The sequence below is a fragment of the Opisthocomus hoazin genome, chromosome 33 (genome assembly GCF_030867145.1).
Source record: "Opisthocomus hoazin isolate bOpiHoa1 chromosome 33, bOpiHoa1.hap1, whole genome shotgun sequence".
Taxonomy (NCBI): domain Eukaryota; kingdom Metazoa; phylum Chordata; class Aves; order Opisthocomiformes; family Opisthocomidae; genus Opisthocomus; species Opisthocomus hoazin.
The window spans coordinates 3,144,528-3,150,923 of record NC_134446.1 but is presented as its reverse complement, the minus strand read 5'-3'; positions in this window follow the sequence as shown (position 1 = coordinate 3,150,923).

Genomic DNA, 6,396 nt, shown 5'->3' with positions numbered 1-6,396 from the left:
CCCGACATGATTTTTCTCTTTTGGAGGACACTTTCTCCTCCAGCACGCACCTGAGACTCATCCCAGGTATCTCCCAGAGTGCTTTTCCTCCAGTTTTAGAGACAGAATATCGCGCGTAGCAACCCCTGACTCCTCCAGGGCAGCTACCCGAGATGATTTTTCTCTTTTGGAGGACAGTTTATCCTCCGGGATCCACCCAAGACTCCTCCAAGACATCTCCTAGAGTCTTTTTTCCTCTGTTTTAAGCACCACAGACCCAGGTAGCTGCCCCAGACTCCTCCAAGGCAGCTACCCGACATGATTTTTCTCTTTTGGAGGACACTTTCTCCTCCAGCACCCACCTGAGACTCACCCCAGGTATCTCCCAGAGTGCTTTTCCTCCAGTTTTAGAGACAGAATATCGCGCGTAGCAACCCCAGACTCCTCCGGGGAAGCTACCCGAGATGATTTTTCTCTTTTGGAGGACAGTTTATCCTCCGGGATCCGCCCAAGGCTCCTCCAAGGCATCTCCTAGAGTCTTTTTTCCTCTGTTTTAAGCACCACAGACCCAGGTAGCTGCCCCAGACTCCTCCAAGGCAGCTACCCGAGATGATTTTTCTCTTTTGTAGAACAGTTTCTCCTCTGGAATCCACCCGAGACTCCTCCCAGGCATCTCCTAGAGTCTTTTTTCCTCTGTTTGAAGCACCATACATCCAGGCAGCAGCCCCAGACTCCTCCAAGGCAGCTACCTGAGATGATTTTTCTCTTTTGGAGGACACTTTCTCCTCTGGAATCCACCTGAGACTCCTCCCAGGCATCTCCTAGAGTCTTTTGTCCTCTGTTTTAAACACCACAGATCCCGGGTAGCAGCCCCAGACTCCTCCAAGGCAGCTACCCGAGATTTTTTTTCTATTTTGGAGGACACTTCCCAATCTGGGATCCGTTCTATACCCCTCCCAGGTATCTCCTGGAGTATTTTACCCCCTCTTTTAGAGACAGAATGTCCCGGGTAGCAACTCCAGACTCCTCCAGGGCAGCTACCCGAGATGATTTTTCTCTTTTGGAGGACACTTTCTCCTCCACCATGCACCTGAGACTCCTCCTAGGCATCTCCTAGAGTCTTTTGTCCTCTGTTTTAGAGACACAATATCCCGGGTAGCAGCCCTAGACTCCTCCAAGGAAGCTACCCGACATGATTTTCCTCTTTTAGAGGACACTTTATCCTCCAGCATGAATTTGATACTCCTCCAGTGATTTTTCTCTTTTGAAGGGCACTTTCTCCTCTGGAATCCACCCGAGACTCCACTAAGGCATCTCCTAGAGTCTTTTGTCCTCTGTTTTAGGCACCATACATTCAGGCAGCAGCCCCAGACTCCTCCAGGGCAGCTACCCGAGATGATTTTTCTCTTTTGGAGGACACTTTCTCCTCCACCATGCACCTGAGACTCCCCCTAGGCATCTCCTAGAGTCTTTTGTTCTCTGTTTTAGAGACACAATATCCCGGGTAGCAGCCCCAGACTCCTCCAAGGAAGCTACCCGACATGATTTTCCTCTTTTAGAGGACACTTTCTCCTCCAGCATGAATTTGATACCCCTCCAGTGATTTTTCTCTTTTGAAGGGCAATTTCTCCTCTGGAATCCACCCGAGACTCCTCCAAGGCATCTCCTAGAGTCTTTTGTCCTCTGTTTTAAGCACCATACATTCAGGCAGCAGCCCCAGACTCCTCCAGGGCAGCTACCCGAAATGATTTTTCTCTTTTGGAGGACACTTTCTCCTCCAGCACCCACCTGAGACTCATCCCAGGTATCTCCCAGACTGCTTTTCCTACAGTTTTAGAGACAGAATATCGTGCATAGCAAACCCAGACTCCTCCAGGGCAGCTACCCAAGATGATTTTTCTCTTTTGGAGGACAGTTTATCCCCCGGGATCCACCCAAGACTCCTCCAAGACATCTCCTAGAGTCTTTTTTCCTCTGTTTTAAGCACCACAGACCCAGGTAGCTGCCCCAGACTCCTCCAAGGCAGCTACCCGAGATGATTTTTCTCTTTTGGAGGACAGTTTCTCCTCCAGCACCCACCTGAGACTCATCCCAGGTATCTCCCAGAGTGCTTTTCCTCCAGTTTTAGAGACAGAATATCGCGCGTAGCAACCCCAGACTCCCCCAGGGCAGCTACCCGAGATGATTTTTCTCTTTTGGAGGACAGTTTCTCCTCCAGCACCCACCTGAGACTCATCCCAGGTATCTCCCAGAGTGCTTTTACTCCAGTTTTAGAGACAGAATATCGCGCGTAGCAACCCCAGACTCCCCCAGGGCAGGTACCCGAGATGATTTTTCTCTTTTGGAGGACAGTTTCTCCCACGGGATCCACCCAAGGCTCCTCCAAGGCATCTCCTAGAGTCTTTTTTCCTCTGTTTTAAGCACCATACATTCAGGCAGCAGCCCCAGACTCCTCCAAGGCAGCTACCCGACATGATTTTTCTCTTTTGGAGGACACTTTCTCCTCCAGCACCCACCTGAGACTCACCCCAGGTATCTCCCAGAGTGCTTTTCCTCCAGTTTTAGAGACAGAATATCGCGCGTAGCAACCCCAGACTCCTCCAGGGCAGCTACCCGAGATAATTTTTCTGTTTTGGAGGAGAGTTTATCCTCCGGGATCCGCCCAAGACTCCTCCAAGACATCTCCTAGAGTCTTTTTTCCTCTGTTTTAAGCACCACAGACCCAGGTAGCTGCCCCAGACTCCTCCAAGGCAGCTACCCGACATGATTTTCCTCTTTTGGAGGACACTTTCTCCTCTGGAATCCACCCGAGACTCCTCCCAGGCATCTCCTAGAGTCTTTTTTCCTCTGTTTGAAGCACCATACATCCAGGCAGCAGCCCCAGACTCCTCCAAGGCAGCTACCCGAGATGATTTTTCTCTTTTGGAGGGCACTTTCTCCTCTGGAATCCACCTGAGACTCCTCCCAGGCATCTCCTAGAGTCTTTTGTCCTCTGTTTTAAACACCACAGATCCCGGGTAGCAGCCCCAGACTCCTCCAAGGCAGCTACCCGAGATTTTTTTTCTATTTTGGAGGACACTTCCCAATCTGGGATCCGTTCTATACCCCTCCCAGGTATCTCCTGGAGTATTTTACCCCCTGTTTTAGAGACAGAATGTCCCGGGTAGCAACTCCAGACTCCTCCAGGGCAGCTACCCGAGATGATTTTTCTCTTTTGGAGGACACTTTCTCCTCCACCATGCACCTGAGACTCCTCCTAGGCATCTCCTAGAGTCTTTTGTCCTCTGTTTCAGAGACACAATATCCCGGGTAGCAGCCCCAGACTCCTCCAAGGAAGCTACCCGACATGATTTTCCTCTTTTAGAGGACACGTTCTCCTCCAGCATGAATATGATACTCCTCCAGTGATTCTTCTCTTTTGAAGGGCACTTTCTCCTCTGGAATCCACCCGAGACTCCACCAAGGCATCTCCTAGAGTCTTTTGTCCTCTGTTTTAGGCACCATACATTCAGGCAGCAGCCCCAGACTCCTCCAGGGCAGCTACCCGAGATGATTTTTCTCTTTTGCAGGACACTTTCTCCTCCACCATGCACCTGAGACTCCCCCTAGGCATCTCCTAGAGTCTTTTGTTCTCTGTTTTAGAGACACAATATCCCGGGTAGCAGCCCCAGACTCCTCCAAGGAAGCTACCCGACATGATTTTCCTCTTTTAGAGGACACTTTCTCCTCCAGCATGAATTTGATACCCCTCCAGTGATTTTTCTCTTTTGAAGGGCAATTTCTCCTCTGGAATCCACCCGAGACTCCTCCAAGGCATCTCCTAGAGTCTTTTGTCCTCTGTTTTAAGCACCATACATTCAGGCAGCAGCCCCAGACTCCTCCAGGGCAGCTACCCAAGATGATTTTTCTCTTTTGGAGGACAGTTTATCCCCCGGGATCCACCCAAGACTCCTCCAAGACATCTCCTAAAGTCTTTTTTCCTCTGTTTTAAGCACCACAGACCCAGGTAGCTGCCCCAGACTCCTCCAAGGCAGCTACCCGACATGATTTTTCTCTTTTGGAGGACAGTTTCTCCTCCAGCACCCACCTGAGACTCATCCCAGGTATCTCCCAGAGTGCTTTTCCTCCAGTTTTAGAGACAGAATATCGCGCGTAGCAACCCCAGACTCCTCCAGGGCAGCTACCCGAAATCATTTTTCTCTTTTGGAGGACAGTTTATCCCCCAGGATCCACCCGAGGCTCCTCCAAGGCATCTCCTAGAGTCTTTTTTCCTCCGTTTTAAGCACCACAGACCCAGGTAGCAGCCCCAGCCTCCTCCAAGGCAGCTACCCGACATGATATTTCTCTTTTGGAGAACAGTTTCTCCCCCGGGATCCACCCAAGACTCCTCCAAGACGTCTCCTAGAGTATTTTTTCCTCTGTTTTAAGCACCATACATTCAGGCAGCAGCCCCAGACTCCTCCAAGGCAGCTACCCGACATGATTTTTCTCTTTTGGAGGACACTTTCTCCTCCAGCACCCACCTGAGACTCATCCCAGGTATCTCCCAGAGTGCTTTTCCTACAGTTTTAGAGACAGAATATCGCGCGTAGCAACCCCAGACTCCTCCAGGGCAGCTACCCGAGATGATTTTTCTCTTTTGGAGGACAGTTTATCCCCCGGGATCCACCCAAGACTCCTCCAAGACATCTCCTAGAGTCTTTTTTCCTCTGTTTTAAGCACCACAGACCCAGGTAGCTGCCCCAGACTCCTCCAAGGCAGCTACCCGACATGATTTTCCTCTTTTAGAGGACACTTTCTCCTCCAGCATGAATTTGATACCCCTCCAGTTGTTTTTCTCTTTTGAAGGGCACTTTCTCCTCTGGAATCCACCCGAGACTCCTCCAAGGCATCTCCTAGAGTCTTTTGTCCTCTGTTTTAAGCACCATACATTCAGGCAGCAGACCCAGACTCCTCCAAGGCAGCTACCCGACATGATTTTTCTCTTTTGGAGGACACTTTCTCCTCCAGCACCCACCTGAGACTCATCCCAGGTATCTCCCAGACTGCTTTTCCTACAGTTTTAGAGACAGAATATCGTGCGTAGCAAACCCAGACTCCTCCAGGGCAGCTACCCGAGATGATTTTTCTCTTTTGGAGGACAGTTTATCCTCCGGGATCCACCCAAGACTCCTCCAAGACATCTCCTAGAGTCTTTTTTCCTCCGTTTTAAGCACCACAGACCCAGGTAGCTGCCCCAGACTCCTCCAAGGCAGCTACCCGACATGATTTTTCTCTTTTGGAGGACAGTTTCTCCTCCAGCACCCACCTGAGACTCATCCCAGGTATCTCCCAGAGTGCTTTTCCTCCAGTTTTAGAGACAGAATATCGCGCGTAGCAACCCCAGACTCCCCCAGGGCAGCTACCCGAGATGATTTTTCTCTTTTGGAGAACAGTTTCTCCCCCGGGATCCACCCAAGGCTCCTCCAAGGCATCTCCTAGAGTCTTTTTTCCTCTGTTTTAAGCACCATACATTCAGGCAGCAGACCCAGACTCCTCCAAGGCAGCTACCCGACATGATTTTTCTCTTTTGGAGGACACTTTCTCCTCCAGCACCCACCTGAGACTCATCCCAGGTATCTCCCAGACTGCTTTTCCTACAGTTTTAGAGTCAGAATATCGTGCGTAGCAAACCCAGACTCCTCCAGGGCAGCTACCTGAGATGATTTTTCTCTTTTGGAGGACAGTTTATCCTCCGGGATCCACCCAAGACTCCTCCAAGACATCTCCTAGAGTCTTTTTTCCTCTGTTTTAAGCACCACAGACCCAGGTAGCTGCCCCAGACTCCTCCAAGGCAGCTACCCGAGATGATTTTTCTCTTTTGGAGGACAGTTTCTCCTCCAGCACCCACCTGAGACTCATCCCAGGTATCTCCCAGAGTGCTTTTCCTCCAGTTTTAGAGACAGAATATCGCGCGTAGCAACCCCAGACTCCTCCAGGGCAGCTACCCAAGATGATTTTTCTCTTTTGGAGGACAGTTTATCCCCCAGGATCCACCCAAGGCTCCTCCAAGACATCTCCTAGAGTCTTTTTTCCTCCGTTTTAAGCACCACAGACCCAGGTAGCAGCCCCAGCCTCCTCCAAGGCAGCTACCCGAGATGATTTTTCTCTTTTGGAGAACAGTTTCTCCCCCGGGATCCACCCAAGGCTCCTCCAAGGCATCTCCTAGAGTCTTTTTTCCTCTGTTTTAAGCACCATACATTCAGGCAGCAGCCCCAGACTCCTCCAGGGCAGCTACCCGACATGATTTTTCTCTTTTGGAGGACACTTTCTCCTCCAGCACCCACCTGAGACTCATCCCAGGTATCTCCCAGAGTGCTTTTCCTCCAGTTTTAGAGACAGAATATCGCGCGTAGCAACCCGAGACTCCTCCAGGGC